Below are 18,872 nucleotides of genomic sequence, written 5' to 3'. Positions count from 1 at the left end.
AAGCATTAGGAAAAATGAAGAGACCTTAAAGCTACATTTGTGACATTTTGTCTTCTCAAGTTTAGCTTGTGAATAATTTGTTCCGTTATTAGTCTTATATATTGAGTTGTAAGTTTATTTTGCAAGCATTTCTAATGTCAATGGCTTGTAACATTAAAGCACTCTCCATGATAGTCCAGCCTATAAAGTGTAAGTCTAGTATGAATGCTCTATTTTTCGATATTATCCTTATATATTGAATTTAAATTATCTAAATTGGTTTGGCATCTGTCTTTTCCCATTATCCTTATATATTGAGTCTAAATTGGTTTGCAGTCCGTCTTTACCCAAATTTAGCTAGCAAAATATTTAATGTGGATTTATTAGACAATTCTTTTTAATCTACGCGTTTAATGTGGATTCATTAAACAATTTATTTTTGTTTGCATATTAGGTAAAAAAAAGTTAATTGAGAAGAGGATAAGAGAAATGTGGTCAAATATGATGGTTTTATTACATAAGAACTTACATTTTATCTATCAAATAGGATCACAAATTCAAATTCACAAATTAAAAGAAATCAAAATGTCTTTAAGTAATTGGTAACACACAATTATAAGATATTGAGAGGGTTATAGTGATTTACTTTTACCTATAAGTCAATATACTCCACGAGATCAAGAATAAGTTTCTAGCCAAAACTCATATTTTTTTCATTTTCTTTTAATGTGGATATTCATAGGAAGAGAACAACCTTCTCATATGAATTTTAATAAATAGGGCTTTGGAACGGATACATGAGATACTATGGTCATGATTTAAAAAGAAATGTAGATGTGCTACTTTTAGTATAATTTTTTTCTTGGTCCCAGAACCTTGCATAAGAACATTGGAATTTAATCATAACTTGATCAAAAAGTGAGAAGTGGATGTAAATAAATCATCTAAAGTATGTACCCAAATTTTATTTTTTCAAATGGTAAAATGGATTTTAAGTTTGAAAGCATGTCAAATATGAGTGATTTTGAATTTATGCTCCCATGAATGCGCTCTACTAGGATTTTGCACATAGTACAATTTTTTCTTTAAATTCATCTCTAGTTTTGTACCTATCATATTGCATTTATTGTAGGACCATTAGGGATTTTTACTAAGCCTCTAACCAACTTTGGGCTAGTAGCTAATACTGGTGCTGGAGTTGTTACAACGGATGCTCATGGCACCTCTACTAAACAAACACCCTCAAAAGTTTGTTTCGAAAGTGTTTCATGAGGTCAGACCTCCCTTGATATTTTTCTCAACATTCAGGATTTTAATTTAATGCATGTGAATGGTTAGAGAAGCATAATTTGATAGGGTATTTTGTGGGTAGGACTCCTCAAAGAAAGCTTAAAGAATGGGTTGCCAAGGTCTAGACTCCTCATGGGGTCTGGCTTGAAGGCATTCAAAACCACACCAAGGGCTTTGTTTTATTTTGGTTTGCTAACCCTTCCTAGGTCAATGTGGGTTTTAACCACAAGCCTTGAACAATTAGTTCTTCGCTTTTAGTTTTCCAACAATAGTCTCATGATTTTTTTTGTCTTAGATGACAATAAGTTGAAGGTCCTTGTATGGGTGGAGTTCCTGACTTTCCCTGTGCCCCATTGGTCATTTATCCATGCCATTGCACAAACCCTTGGCAAGGTGGTTTGCATGGAATCTAAAAAAAATTTCATAGCTCATCCCCAAAGGAGAGTTTGCATTAAAGCTGACATTTCCCATGACCTTAAAGAAACTATTGATATTTAGGTTGGGGATCACACCTTTACCCAAAATGTGCTTTACTTGAACCTACCAAATAGTTGATATCAGTGTCAATCAAGCAAGCAAAAGATCAAGGATTGCTCGTTGGTTATGCCTAACAAGCCTGGTCCTAAAAAAAATTGCATGCCAAACATACCCAGCCTTCACTAGAGATTGTTCCAATCACTTCTATTGTTATGCTAGTCACATCATTGGTGCCACCACCTGTTTCAAACCCTTCTTCTCAAGAGACTAGGGTGTGGGTGTCTCTCGACCAACTTGGCTCTACAGTCCATAGGCAAGTTCCATGATTGTTTCCCAACCTTTGCGAAGATCTCGCAGTCTAGATGGTCATGGAGATGACCCAGATGGTGGTTCTAAGAAGTGGAGAATAATCTCTAGTAGAGATTCTTCTCCTACCTTCACCTCCAACTCCTTCTTGCACAATAGTTTGTCCTCTCTTGGGGACAAGGATGACATGCAAGAGTGGTTATCATGAATTTTATCTCATATAATTTGTAGGTTTTCATAGACCTTCCTTGCAAATATTATGTGTGAGACACTAGATGTTAGATTGGTATCCTAGTTATTTTGCATCTCCAAGAAGCTAAAATTTTAGGATTCTTACTCAATGTTTCTTGTCATGCTATTAGGGTAGAAAACAATATTTTTTCTTCCCAACATGAGAGTGGTTGAGGTGGCTTGGTTACTCTTATCTCCCCTCGTTGAATATTTTGATTTATTTCTCATGGCTTTCACTAAAACATTTGGGGTTAAATTGTGATGGCAATATGCAATGATGGTGTAATTTGTGGTGATTTTAATGTTTTTTTTCAATTGTCCTTGATGTCATCTTAATACCAACTTCGACATCATAATTGTGATGCTCACGTGAGCATAGAAAAAATAAAAAACACAACATAAATCATTCCACATTTGGTTTGATTGTGGAGAGTTGTGCACAAAAGAGGTTGAGAGCTCTGAACAAGGGTGGAGAGCTATGAATGTTGTCATGCCCTTGTGATCTACATGCCCTTGCTCTACGATTTTCTTCAAGGGTGAGAAGAGGTACCTATGTAAATGCTATTTTCTTTTCCTTCTAAACATGTCTGTCTTTATATTTCCTTCTAAACATGTATCTCTTTTTATATTCAGAGAGACATTTTTTAAGGTGCTTATTACATATTACATCACAACAAAAAAATTGATCCAGTTGCATACATATTCTAGAATCCAAATAATTAAACAATAAAACTCACTCAACCTGTGCTAAGTGACTTACCTTAAGACCCTGCACAAAAATAGTGCAAACCATGAAAAATGAGTAGAGTTCACAAGAAATTTTACAAAAACATATTATAGAAAATATTTTTAGAAAAATAAAAGCCATAACCTAGTTAAATTAGTCTAGTTGTTGATTAGCTAGATTGATTACAAATTTCTATAGAACTTTCATCAGATTAGGTACAATAAGATGAACAATTAGTTATTCCCAACTACCTAAGTCAAAAATAGTTTTTGAAGGTGATAAAATTGCATATACAGATGCATCAATTACATGCTAGGCATGAAGTGCATTCCCCAACTTATAATGAATGGTTGGATATAAAGGCTTCATAAGTTGGTCCAATAATGGAAGCCAAGGATGTAACAATGCATGTATTAGAGTCTCCCTACAAGGATCCCAAGTATCTATTGCTATTGTGAATTTGGGAATTGCTATATGATCCAAAATGTTATGAATTATTGAACCCTCTAGTAACTTCTCCCTTATCTCCAAAAAAACATAGCATGGGTTTAGGGTCCCTTGGCTCCCAAGATTTTGTAGCAGCTATTCTCACTACTAGAAGAATAACTTTAGTGAAGAGTTGAGTGTAAGGAGTTGAATAAGCAAGTTCTTCTTCTGTGTATAAATGCCATAATTATGAGGCTCATCTCTTGCAAAGGCCTCTTCCACAATGAAATTACCTTTAAACCATGCAAAGGATGTTGAAGTGGTTCCCAACCTTGAAACACTCTTATAAGCAATGGCAAAGAAAATTGAATCGACTCTAACCAACTTTAGGCTCTAACCTAAAAAGTTTATCAATGCTTGTCCCCAAAGGAGGGTTTTTATTGATGATAACATTTCCCATGACCTTAAAGAAATTTTTGATATCTAGGTTGGGGATCACACCTTCACCCAAAAGGTGCTTTACTTGAACCTACCAAACACTTGATATCGGTGTCAATCAAGCAAGCACAAGATCAAGGATTGCTCATTGGTTATGCCTCACAAGCCTAGTCCTAAAAAATATTTGCATGCCAAACCTGCCCAGCCTTCACTAGAGATTGTTCCAATCACTTCTATTGTCACACTAGTCATGTTGTTGGTGCCACCACTCATTTCAAACCCTGCTTCTCAAGGGACGAGGGCGTTTGTGGGTGTCTCTTGACTAGCTTGGCTCTACACTTTGTAGGCAAGTTCCATGATTGTTTCTCAACTTTTGCGAAGGCCTTGCAGTCTAGATGGTCATGGAGATGACTATTAGCCAAAAATACCCACCCCCCATACACCCCCCCTGCCAAATATTTGAATTTAAATGTCTAAGGCCCACCCAATGGTCAATCCTAGTATTTGAATATTTATATGCCATGAAAACACGAGATAAATTAATGAAATTATTATATTTCCTTTTTTTGTAAGTTTATTTTTCCTGGCCCCGTAATTTTTTGGACTGTCAGATCTTACATAGATCCATGATGAGTGATTTCCTACATTATGAAATTAATCTATCTTTATGTAATGCATGAAAGCGCCTCACTGCCATGTGGCATGTGGGTTTATTTTCTGCTTCTAGGTCACATACAATGTAAAGGTGTTGGGTAGGTTGTTAGGAGAGTTAGCATAGAAAAGGCACTTCATTAGCTGAGGTACTGACATAGGTTGTCAATGGACCACATTTTTCCATCCACCGTTAGATCGAAGATAATCCATGGTGAGATCTTTCTCGCATTATGGAATTGTAAGATGTTTTAAAAATGCAAGAATAGGCCTATTTTCCATGCACACTTGTTGGTCCAGGTTCTTCAGTAAGTGCACCAAGTTGTGGTACCAAAAGGGGGGTATAACTGGACACATTTTTTCTAAAATCATCAATTTCTAAACTTCAACGAGAATTTGAAGATAGTTACGCTCAAAATTTTAAGATATAACAAAAACAAAAGTAGTAATCCTTTGAATCTAATTTCTAAACTACTATTTTTTTTCAAAATGGTTTAGTTTTAGGTCCTCAAGAAAGGGGGCCACAGAAAGTGGTACTATTTATTCCAAAAAAACATAACACAGTACAAAGTGTGGCCCCTTAAAATTTTAACTTTTTTTTTTGAAATTCTTTAATCTCTCTAGTCAAAAGTTACCTAACACTATGTAGTTTAACCCAAATCTTTTGGGTAATTTTATAATGTGTATTTTTTTAATAAAATTTTTAATTAGACACATCCCAAAAATGTAAAATATCTGTGTGCTCCCCCTAGAAATGAATGAAAACTAATCTAAAATCAAAACTTTTTTTTTTCAAAGTGTGTAGAATGGAGTTTAGTTTCTAAAAAACTAAGTTGTTGCAAAATTTGATGAACGAGTTAAAATCTACAGCCTAATTAGTACACATTGGTTATTGACAAAAAATAAACATACATTCAAAAGAAATTATAGTTGAAAGGCTTGAAATAGTTCAAATAAAAAATAAATTATATGGTTATATAGCTAACAAAAAGACCTACCAGTAGTAGAAATATGACAAATAAATGACTACATGACTAAAACTGATCAAATTCTTTCTAATTCACAAGTATACATGACTAAGTAAATGACTAATTTAATCATTTGATGAAATCACAATTAAATAGTTAGGAAAATAAATAAAAATGACTAAAAAAATGACTAGATATTTGGTCACCATAATAAACATGATTAAGTGAATAATTATTACTCCTTTACATTAACATTTGATAATATTATAGACTCATAGGATTGTTATCATAATAGGCTATAAAAATTATCTTTAGATCACTCAAAATTCCAATAGTGTTATCTTCCTTAACTTAATTAGAAACTTTTGCATGGTTAGATACTAGCATCAAGGTCACCATTCCAACTATTATTGTATTGTAGTTCATATAATTCTATTATTGTGATATCATACATGTTTCCCCTTTTTTACATTTTTACTTTTATTTTATTACATTTAATATTTATTAGATGATTATAACTTTACATCTTACTAAATATTAATTAAAAATAATGTTAATGAAAAAAGAAGAAATATTATTATCTTTCTTCACCTAATATTAATTGAGTAACCATAACTTTTTAGTAAATAAATAATATTTATTTAACTATTAAATTAAAAAAAAACTTAATAAATATTAATTAAATCATGATATTTTCAATATCATTAAACATTAAATCCCTTCCTATAAACTAGGGAACATACTTTGAAAGTTTTTTATTTTAATAAAATTCAAAAGAGCCCTATCTCGTGGTGAAACCCTCCAAATAGTTTGGACTATTTCTTACATTTTCATATTTATCTACCTATTGATTTTGAAGAATAAGGTTTCTATGAAACTAAGTGTTGCTGATAGATTTTAAAGGTTTTATGAAGGAGCTTTAAAGAGGAGTGCGGAGACTTTTCTATGAAGACATGGATCTATATAGCTATGGCCCCTTTGTAGTGTCTTTAGGCTTTCATTCATTGAATTTTTTACAAAAATATTTCTCCTAAAAAATGTTTATGTATTTTATGATTTATAGACTAAATATGACATTCTATGTCCCAAGTATATAAATTAAACCTTAAATCCATCTTTCTTTTCTTTCTTCTATGAATTTTGATAGTTTTGTTCCATATTCCTCACATGACTATACAAGTGCATCCATTAAGCTAACAAGTCTATAATATACATATTTGATCAATTTCAGATAAACTTTATGAGGTATTTAGACTCTTTTTTCAAGAAAATTAGAATTCTCTCTTATATTGAATACCTCAAAAATTGATTTGAGAATGCATAGTTCTACATAGTAAAAATGGACAAGGTTTATTAGTGTAGGCAATAAAATTGATAAAGCCACAAAATTTAATGGTTGCTTAGAGAGGCTATATTTTAATCAATGTTGAGAATAAAATCTATTAATATACAACATGATTATGTTTGATGGTTGTTAAGAAATTTATGTTAGATACTTGGTGTCAAGAGGGAGTTCTCTCTTATAAGGTAGGCAAACTATTTGGTAGAATTCCTCAAAGAAGTTGTGCAAGTAATTGAATGTTATTTTGAAGGCAATAATAACTATCCTCTTTCCTCTATGCAATAACAACTATAGAAAAAAGTATGCCAATGGCCATTTAAAATGGAATAGTTCAACTATAATGTCAAAAATTATTACACAAGCATTTGTTTATATAATAACAACCTAGGACAAAATTTTATTGTTGTTATTTTAAAATGCATAAATTTAGGATAACATTGATTTATTATCCAATTAACCTTATGAGCAATAGTTCTAAGGTTTGCAATGTATTTTCATTATAAAAAGAGTTATGAAACATCTTGTTTATTTAATCTCAAACTAACCCATATCCAAATTAGTAGATGTCAAAGATCACATTTGTAACTCTAATTTATTAATTTTATACTTAATAGGGGTGTTCCATTATATCTTGTTTAGTTTAGTACAATAACTAAAATGTTGTTAACCTATTAAAATATTTATTGATATGAGTTACAAATGTAAATTTATGTCACAAAATTTTTATACAATTTTACTTATCAATACTTATATATCATAGAAATAATAACAAAATACATTATCTTTTTTCTTGATAAAATAACATCACCATTATATTTTAAATTCCTTATAAGTAAATTATCTAATATTGCAATTATCTAATTCCTATGAAAATAGCATTTTGAATTTTTATATTACATTTCATAATATTATCTATTCAAAATATTAATATTAGAAGAAGTAATTTTAAAAATTAGACTATAAGATTATGAATATACAATTTTCTTCTATTTATTAAAGTTAAGAAGAATAAGTTACTAAAATAAAATATCATCATAAAATACATTGATTTATTTACTTACTATTTTATGAGATATGCTAAAGTAAAATAGTTTCTATATATTTTTTGAAGAGTGAACAAAATAAGATCTCTTTGATTTTATATAAACTTTCTAATTATTTTATAATATAAATTAAAATAATTGACACTCCTTTCTAAAAAAATAAAAAACAATTTTTATAATAGAAATAAATCTATTATCATTTGTTAATTATTTTGTAAAGATAATAATGCAATATATTTACATTCTATTTGTAAAATAGAAATATCTTATCAATATAGAAATAATACTATTAAATTTATATTTATTTATCTTATAAGATAGAGCATATATACTTTCTAAATATTTTCATTTAATATAAAAATAATTTGTAAGATATATTGAATATCATTTACTAATTAATGAACTCTTCTATACAGAGCTTGAGTACTCTGTAAATGTAAAGTGAGCCCTGTCACATATGAATTCATAGATCTTTCTTTGCAATAGTTATCCTTCTATACTTTGTGCATGTTGCATTCTAGTTAAGATTTATTTTCTTTTAATTATGAATGCCCATCTTGTTTGGAAAAAAAATTGTGAGAGAAAGTTTCAAGGACTACAATATTGTTCGCCTAAAAATTATCATCTCAATGTTTTGTTACTAGTATATTTGTGAAACATTTGACAGTATTCTTACATCCATCAATTCTAGTTTGAACTTGAATAGTCAATTAGAGAGAAATTATTTCTTTAATTCTTCATTCATTAGGGAATGCAAAATGCAGTTCTCTCCGTCATATGAGGCATCATTTTGTGTTAATATTCAACTAGGGTGGATTTATAAGTACTGTGTGAATGTAACATTTACATGATTTGAGAGTTTGGATGAATGCAAAAAGAGGGGTAAAAATTTATTAAAACAGAAAGAAATACAACAAGGAGAGCTACACAAGGAGCTCGATCCTGAGCAACAAGATCATCAAATTCTTGCACCATCTCAAAGGACAGTTGCCTCCTATCCCTAATATTCCAACCTGGATCATGACTAGATGCCCATTTGGCTAAACAATCAGTAGTTCTATTCCATTCACAAGGAATATATGTGAACCTAATGAACTGAAAAGAGGAAGAGAAGAAAAGAATCTACTTAACAATAGTGGCCAGCTGCCAACTAACATCCTCAAGCTCTTGCGAAGAAAGCATGTTCACCACCACCTGGGAATCAAACTCACAGATAATCTTACTCCATCCCCGCAAGCAACACTATTCCACAACATATAAAATAGCCTAAGCTTCTATGAGATTGTTAGTATAATCACCCTTATGAACTGAGAAGAAAAATTTAACATCCCCAGAACTACAACGAGCCACTCCGCCAATACCAGCTGGACTAGGATTCCCACGGGAAGAACCATCAGTGTTAATTTTCAGAACTCCACAAGGAGGAGGAGTCCAGTGCCCAACCCAGTTAACTCGACCCTTCCTCTGATGGTGAAGCTTCCTGGACATAGAAGGAAACCTATGAGCTACAGCCCCATCCTACAGATGAAAATTGAGGCGATTACAGATAGCAAGATCAATGGATCCATACCCCCATCAAGCTCACACTTCACAAGAATAGTTTCCTAAAGAGAATGTGATATTTTCTGCCAAAGATGCAAAACACCAAGCCGAACATCTTGGAATATGCGACGATTCCTCTCCAACCAGATATGCCAAAGCATGAAAGATGGGCTAGCAATCCAAGTAGCATGGAGAAAAGAAGACTTGGAGGGAGCAGTACCCAAGCGGGCCCAAAACTCAGGCAAAGAGGAAGCATGCCGACAAGAGCAACCCCAAGCGCTCCACCAAAGGTGCCATATCTGAGTAGAATAGGAGCAATGGAAGAATAGATGGGAGACAGACTCCTCTCCATTACCACACAAAACACAATAAGAGGGGCCCTGAAATCCACGTTTACAAAGATTATCCCAGGTAAGACAATGGTTGTGAGCCACTAGCCACATGAAAAAATTGCACTTGGACCAAGAAACTTTATTCCAAACTAACTTCCACCAAGAGACCTCAGCATCCCCAAATAATTGTCTAGTTATCTCCTGATACCCAGCAGAGACATGATATTTACCAGACAAGGTACCGCCCCAAGCCAAAACATCTGGACCAAGCAAAGAAGAACACTCTCTAGAGGCCAGAATTTGAGAAAGCTCCTAACGATCCATGTCTATACCTCCAGGAGGCCAATCAGAAGAATGCTTCCATCTATAACCAACAACAGGTCCCAATTGATAAGGAGTCTTGTAATGAGCCACTTTATCCCATCCAGCGGCAAGAAAAGAGTCACAAAGAGGCTGAAGATGAGGGTATATGGATAAAATGGAAGGGAATCCATCCCAAGCATCAGACCAAAACAAAGCCTGAGAACCTCCTTTACATATCCAAAATAGACCCCTCTTTACCAACATCGCACCTGTCTTCAAAGTATGCCAAACCATTGAGCCACGGCCTTCAAGAGGAAGTGCAGAAACAGAGCAAGGATCAGCACCATGAAAATATTTATGAGTGATAATACGAGCCCAAAGTTGATGTTGTCCAGAGCACCATCGCCAATAAAGTTTAGCAGCCAAAGCTTGACTACTCAATAGAGCAGATTGAAGACCAAGACCACCCTCCTTTTTAGGCCTACAAATAGTTTCCCAATTAACCAAGCTCCATTTAGTACTATGCAAATTACCACTCCAAAGGAATTGTCTAGAAAGAGCATAAAACTCCTTGAGAAAGTAAATAGGTGCTGCGTGAACCATGCTTCAATAAGTAGGAAGAGCTTGGATAACAGCTTGAAGAAGAGTAACCTAGGCAGCAGTAGAAAGCCATTTATGAGTCCAATGATTTACCTTATCCTGAAGCTTGGTAATCAAATTTTTCCAGAAGAGACGTGGCTGCCTGGAAACAGCAATAGGGATGCCAAGATAAGTCAAAGGAAGTGATCCTATCTGAAACCGTAGGATACCAACAATCATGTGCTGAATAGAATCAGGAGTTTAAAAAAGTAAATGGAAGATTTGTGCTCATTAACTTTTTGGCCTGAAGCTGCCAAATAAACGTCCAAAGCATGTCGAAAGGCTTCAGCTTCCTTGATCCTAGCAAGACCAACAAGAGAAAAATCATCAACAAATTGAAGATGGGAAAGAGAAGGTAAGCCATTACCCCACCGCCAGCCTTGAATAGAATTCTGGGACACCTGATGCTTAAAGAATCTGCCCAAGCCTTCAGCCATGATGATGAATAGATATGGGGAGAGAGGGTCACCCTGGCAGAGGCCTCTAGAAGCACCAATAGTTGAGAAGGTTGACCATTAATAAGAACCGAAAAAGAGGCAGAAGTAACACAACTCATAATCCAACTCACCCAGTCAGAGCTAAATCCAAAAGAAAGAAGAATACTCCTTAGGAAGCTCCATTTAACTCTATCATAGGCCTTAGCCATATCTAGTTTAACAAACATGGCTCTCTCCCTAGAAGTAGCCATAGAGTGAATAGCCTCAGTAGCAATAACCACCCCATCCAAAATTTGTCTGCCAGCAACAAAACTATCTTGTTCTTCTGAGATAATACACATGTAGTCTTATTTAATCAACTCCATAAGAATGATATTAAAAATTAAAATGCTCAATATACTACTTCACAAAAATGGTATTAAAGATGTTAATTTTAGACAAAATATCAAATTTCTCCTTAACATATTTTTTAAATTAAGATTAAAATTTTATTTTTAATTATTTTAAATAATGACAATTTAGGTAAAATCAATTTCCCTAGAGTGACCTTTCCCTATCTTATAACGCTCAGCCTAGTTTGCACGATTCAAGGTAATAATAAACTACTCGAGTTTTCATCTGTAGCATCATCGCCACAGGGGAAGGTTTATCATGGAAATGAATGATTAGACGCTAGTTCACGATTTACTGGAAGCTAGTTCACAATTTACTATTTTAATCAGGCTCTATGTAGGTACAATTTATGTTTTGATTGATGTCCCAACCATCTTTCTTCAACGACCTATTTCAAATTGTTCAATTAATTTGAAATGATCCAAATTGTTACAATAAACAGGTATGTTTTCAAATTTTGAATAATAGAATACCCTATAGATCTCTTACATTTTAAGCAATTTGGATATTATATATGTTGAATATTATTTTAGTTTTTATTCATCCTATTAGGATAGGGATTGAATAAAATGATGCAGCAGATTTCTCCCCTCCCCATTAGATCTCTCTATGGTATATGGGCATCACCTTGCCCTCCCAACCATCTACCAATAAACTTCGATGCTTCTAGAGAACTCTTCCTCCATTATATATGGTTGGGGCACCCTTCCTCTATTTTACTATATGGGTGATGAAGTTCGCGCAACCAATCTTGGTCTACACATTTTATATTTTCTCTATTCTTGTGGATTGCACTGGTGTTGACAAGGGTTATGGTGTTTGGATTTGCATTGGAAGATTTTTTTCTCAAAGCATCTGAAAGCTACCTAACTTGGCCTACAATATACGAACCCCCTAGATCTGGATCCCCTGCACAAGTTGCATAGGCAAAATGGATGTTGAAATATAAAACATGTTCTCTCATTCCACTTTATCTCTTAATATGATAAAAAAAAATTACTACAAAATGATCTTACTTTTTTCCCTTTTAAGATTCTATTTGATTTTATATATTTGAATATGTGTTTATATCTTTTCCTGATTGTTCAAATGGGTTCTTTACAACTATCAAGGCATATAACATTATTTACTCTATCAACATGCATGCTTGAATTTGCAGCCATGGCTTATAAAATTCTAGAGATAATTTATGCCTACCAAGAATCACTTAGAAATTCTATTGTAAGTTTATATTTATTATCCTAAATGACATTCTTTTCATTTAGGTTTTATTTGATTGTGCCTTTACACATTCCTAAGTATTGACTAATTTACTTTAAGTTTGAAACTTTTCTTCAATGTGATAATCTGAAGCAAGTGATGACAATCAAATATTGCTTTTTTGAAATGAATGCTATTTTAGAGAGGTTCTTAGGATACTTCAACTGCATGCTAATGTAGTTTATATGTGTTCTATGGATAGCAACATAATTTTTTTTTTTGGGAGCATGTTTCCACGTGGAGTTTCCAAAGAAAAAATCCCTAAATACTTTTATGTCCACTAGTAATATTGTTCATATATTATTTACTTAAATAATATCATTGATTTATACTTTGAACATCAATTACAAAAACTTGCCCATCTTATGAGCCTGCACTCTACTAGTATTGACTACACATCAGTATAGTGAAACTTTTGTAACTTTAAATGACCACTGCTCATAATATTAATCTTGCTTGTTTGATTTTTCTTTAATTTTTTTGATCTTTTAGCAAGAAAATTTAATTATAGCTAAAGAACAATTAGGAACATTTTTGTCATATGATGAATTTTCTTTTGGTCCACAATTTCTTCTAGAATTTGGCCATAAACTAGTGTATTCTAAGGAATCATTTTCGTTTGATGATCTATGCACACATGCCCATTCAAAGTGTTTGTTTAAAATAGAAAGAAATTTCTTTCTTAGCATGTCACAGATGCAAACAATATAGACATATGGGGAATGATGAAGTTTAACTTATTCCCAAATTCTGGTAGGGGATTTTTTATATATAAAATTTTGGCTTATTAATTACTTAATAAACTTTTAAGATTTATCCTATAGGAAGAATTGGGATCTAAAAACATAATATTGACATGACTAGGTGTTACCAACAAGTTCATCAATGAATGATGACCTTATAAGTGAGAAATCTAGCACTAATCTATCTCATCTTCTCTCAAAGATGTCAGTTCCTTCTACTCCCCCTAACAAGTGTTGGTTAGCTACTGGAATTGGTAAGTTAATTTTTATTTTTATTTTTATATGCAAAGACTTTCATCTTTCTTGTGAGAAATTATATTAGTGACGATTATTGTTAATGTATTTTTAAATATTATAGATGCAACTATTTAATTTAGAAAGCATGAGGTAGTAGCTAGGAATCATTAATCCATATAATTTATGGTTTAAGAAAGAAGAAAAAAGAAAAGTTGTCTACAATTGGAGTTACTTAATTTGAATAAAAATTAAACTAATAGAATATACAATTAGATCTGAAGGGGTAAATAGTTTAGACTCTAAGGAAAAGCACATTGTAAGTTATTTAGAGAGAACTAAGGTATCTACACTAGATAGATTCAAAAAATAAAGCACAAATTCAAAAACTAGTAACAGAGAAGAGTGTAAGAATACAAATATTCTCCTTATGTAAAAGCTTATTTTTCTTTAGTGCTCCTTGCTTTCTATTTAAATTTTGTACATAATTATGTGTCATAATTTGAGTTTGTTGCTCTTTCAGAGTTAGGGTTGACTCTAGACTTTAGAGCAGATTGACTTGAGGGCTTGGCCAATACAACAGGAATCTCAGAAACATCTGCACCAACTTTAGAGCATGGTACTTAAAAGAACTATAAAATTAATTTCAAGAAGGAATCTTTGAAAAGTGATAATTTATTGAATAGACAAGATCTTGAAATAACTACATTACCAATACATTCTAAGAACTACCATCCTTTGCATTCCATTGAGCCACCTTATTGATCCCTACAACTACATGTATATCAGGGGATCACCTATTGTACATGGGAAAGAATTTGAATTTTTTGCATGAAGGGACATTTTCTCTATAGAAAAAGCCATAGGATGCTGCCATGTAATTACAAGGATATGAAACCACACATCCCATAGGGTTAGCACCCCTCTAGATTAAAATAAACCAACTCTAAAAAGGATCCACCACAATTGTAGAAATGTAGCCCTCTTTTGGATTTTCTTTCAATGTTTGTGCATTTATATGTTCCCTTAAGTCCCAAAGATGACTACCATTATGTTGGGTACTATAAAGAATCACTAGAGCACCTTCTATACAAAAACTTTGCAAAGTTAGAAATGCTCCTTCCTTTGTCTCTTTCTTTTCAACATATTTAGTGCCAATGTACCTATCAATGCTACCATCTTCTCTTAAAAGATAATTTATAGAGAAAACCTGTACTCTACCACTACTAGATGCCACAACAACTTGTGGCCTATTTGCAAACATTATAACATAAAGTACTCAACCATCATCTATATAGTAGGTCAACCTTGACCAAAAAGTAATGTCCTTTTCTATTCTTCGTCTATCCTAGATTTTAATCGTGGAATCATCTGATGCACTTACAAAAAAGTTATGATCATGTGAAACTACAATGTTATTGACAACTACTAATGCTCTTGAAGATGTGCCATCAAAATTTCATGTGGTCTCAATGCACGATTTGTGATAGATGCTCCAGAGTAAGGTGACAATATAGTTGCATCTCCTAGTAATTGAAACCTGCAGTTACACTCATGACAATAAAGAGCTCTTAGAATCATCAAAAATATATGTGTCTTTGAACTTATTCATCATGTAAGTTATGTCACCATTTTCTCTTCCAACAGAATCTCTCAAGACTTTGTTGACTTGCCTATTAGAAGCAAATCTGCCACTCAAAATAGAACCACTAACCAACTTGAGAGGAAAAGAACCTCCCACACTAACAAATCTTTGTATTATCTCTATTGCAAGCATGGATGAATGACCAACACCCAAAGTCCATTGTGAGGAAACAAAAGAATAAGAAACTTGTGCTCCATTAAATTTTGTCATCATAATATGTGTTGCATCTTGTGGACCTACAACATTATTTCTTAACTCTTCATTAAAGGATGATCCTATCGAAGACATCAGATTTTTTCCACTCCCATTTTTATTTTTAGTAAGAGGGTACACTTAAATTGGGACACCTTCATAAGATGGACCATGGTTGGAACCATTACCTATCGCAAAATTCAAATGCATTCCTAGAGGAGAAGATTGAAGCATCTCATGATTTTCCAACTCTGATGTATTTTCTCAAGACTGCATTGTACTAGAGAGATTTAGTATGTAGCTTTCCATTGCTTTCATCCTTGCACAATCTTCTGGCTCAAATGAACTTATATTCTAACCAAGGGATTCTATGCTTGGATGTAGATATGACTTATTAATTCACCAACTTTTGGCCATAGCTAGACCAACTGCTATAGATGAAATAGATGAAATCTTTTCAGGTTTTTTTTAATTAGAAAAAGAAGCATTATTTGAGTTTAAACTAGGTTCAACCAACTTCTGAGAAGCTGAAAGTTTTTTAAATTTTCTCTGATGGTTTCCTTTCCCTAAAACCTCTAAGCACTACGAATTATTGGCTTTCTCTAGGACTTCATAGAAAATCTATCTTGACATTGGAGATTTCAAACATGATAATAACTCAATCTCAAAGGCTCTCTAGGAAGAAAAGGAAGAAGAACTGGTGAAAGGTATACTTTTTATATTTATTATTTATTATTATATCTCTAATATTAAAATGTTGACTTGGGATAAGATTATAATCATAATTTAATATTTTATTTTGATTATATTCATCATCATAAAATAGATGATTCATAATATTATGTTATATGTTACTTCTTAACCATATTGTAATAATAAATTATATTATGTAATATTATTAAAAATATTTTCTTTCTTTATTACAAGTAGTTTGAATAATAAAATTTCATAGTGTATTATTTTATTTGAATAACATGATTATATTTAATTTAATTTTTATTTAACTTTGTATTTAGGTTCTATTATCATTCAAATCTAGCTCTAGAAAGGTGACATTACATTATGGTCATAGATATGAAGTTTATAGTTATGATCAACCATCTTAGGATCCATCAATGTATGGTTCTGGGAATAAATTAATTATAGATCATTGATAAAAAAAAAATTTTCATATGCCTTATTTTTATCAAATTCCTATTTTTATGTTGTTTGTAGACTAAGGTTCAATAAATGTCAACATTAGGTGTAATGAACACTTTTAGCACCTACTTGAGCATAAGAAAGAGGAAATATTTGATCCTTTGGCACCTTCATATGTTAAAAAGTGAGTATTTTAATTGATTAAGTTTCATAGCTTTTAATAGATGTGATTTTTTAATGAGGTTTAATATTTTTATTTAAGAAAAAGGTCTATTTTCTCGACATAAATTGCATAATCATTTGTATCTTTTTTTGAGAAGTTAGCACAAGAAACAATACTTATGTGGCCAAAGTGCTCCAAAATATATTTAATAAGAGTCTATCGCTACAATAATTTAGAGAAGTGTAATTGACATGAAATATAATTTTGAGATGCTTGAACATAAGAATTTATTTATTTTTAATTGTTATTGATAAATATTTAGATTATTGTTTTTCATAATAACTAAAATTTGTGTTCTTTGAGAAGAGTATATCATGTTACAGTGACCATGATCATGGTAGATCTAATATTGGGAAGACAACTTTGTTAATTTTTTGCATTATTCTTTAAAGGGTACTAGCTCAATGGAAGAGCACTTGCTTTATAAGTAGGAGGATGGTGGTTCAATTCCATCATGACCTAATATGACTAAATATATGATTAAATAAACTACCAAATATATTACCAAATAAACTACCATATATACTATCAAATAAACTACCAAATATACTACCCAAAAAACTACCAAATATACTACCATATATACTACCCAAAAAATACCAAATATACTACCAAATAAACTACCAAAAGTACCAAATAAACTACCAAGTAACAAAAATAAATGACTAAATCAATGACCTAATCAATGACTAAAATAGTTAAGTCATAAGTTTGGTTGGGAGATAAATGTATGGCAATAAACTACCATTGGCCACATGATCAAAATTAATTACATATCTACAATTTTTAGTAGTTTATTTAGTAATATATTGTTATTTTTGTACTAGTGTACAATGTCATGTAACTTGATTTTATCGATGCTCAACCATGAGGAAACTTGAAGGAGAGCACACAAGAAAAATTAATCATTTTTTATATGTTTGTAGAAAAACACATCTCAAACTAGTTTATAGACTCCAAACCTTTGGGTTGGATCCCCAAGGCAAAGCCAAGCCTTAGGCTTGGTAGAATGCAAAACTTTAAATAGTGTCCATGTGCTATTTAAAGGTTTTAAAAATTTGAGTCTTAATAGCACATGTACACTTTAGTGCACATGAACTATTAAGACCTAAATAGTGCATAAAGAGGGAAGGAGAGAGGCAGAGAGAGAGAGAGAGAGAGAGAGAGAGAGAGAGAGAGAGAGAGAGAGAGGAGGGATGGGTGTGTGTGTGTGTGTGAGAGAGAGAGAGAGAGAGAGAGAGAGAGAGAGAGAGAGATTAAGGGATGGGAGAGTGGAGAAAGAGGAAGTGTGAGAGAGAGTAGGGGTGTCAGAGAGAGTACAGGATGGAGAGAGAGAGAGAGAGAGAGAGAGAGAGAGAGAGAGAGAGAGAGAGAGTAGGTAGTGGGAGAGGGAGTGGGAGAAGGAGCAAGAGAGAGAGGAGGATGTGAGTGTGTGTGTGTCTATGAGAGAGAGAGATTAGGGGATGGGAGAGGGGAGAGAGGGGGGATGGGAGTGTGTGTTTGTGTGTGAAAGAGAGAGTATCTTGAGAGAGAGAGAGAGAGAGAGAGAGAGAGAGAGAGAGAGTAGGTAGTGGGAGAGGGAGTGGGAGAGGGAGGAAGAGAGAGAGAGAGGGGAGATGGGAGTGTGTGTAAGAGAGAGAGTAGGGCATGAGAGAGAGTGTGAGAGAGAATAGCGGTGGAACAGAGAGTAGGGGATGGGGGAGAGAGTGAGAGTAGGGGATGAGAGAGAGAGAGAGAGATGGAGAGAGTAGGTGGTGGGAAAGGGAGTGGGAGAGGGAGAGAAAGGGGGTACGGGACTGTGTGTGAGAGATCTAGAGAGTAGGGGGTGGGAGAGGAGAGAGAGAGGGGTGTGAGTGTGTGTGTGTGTGTGTGTGTGTGTGTGTGTGTGTGTGTGTGTGTGTGAAAGAGAAA

General features: G+C 33.0%; 1 pseudogene; it reads right to left on the bottom strand.

The window, feature by feature from the left end:
• Positions 1-14,249: 14,249 nt before the first annotated feature.
• The window catches only part of LOC149540931 (serine/threonine-protein kinase VPS15-like), an 88,759-nt pseudogene continuing 84,136 nt past the window's right edge, over positions 14,250-18,872 (bottom strand).

Source organism: Cupressus sempervirens, chromosome 9, assembly GCF_028749045.1.
Source record: "Cupressus sempervirens isolate cs-2001-9-10 chromosome 9, ASM2874904v1, whole genome shotgun sequence".
Classification (NCBI taxonomy): domain Eukaryota; kingdom Viridiplantae; phylum Streptophyta; class Pinopsida; order Cupressales; family Cupressaceae; genus Cupressus; species Cupressus sempervirens.
The sequence above is the reverse complement of the archived record's forward strand: the minus strand, read 5'-3'. Positions and strand labels throughout refer to the sequence as shown.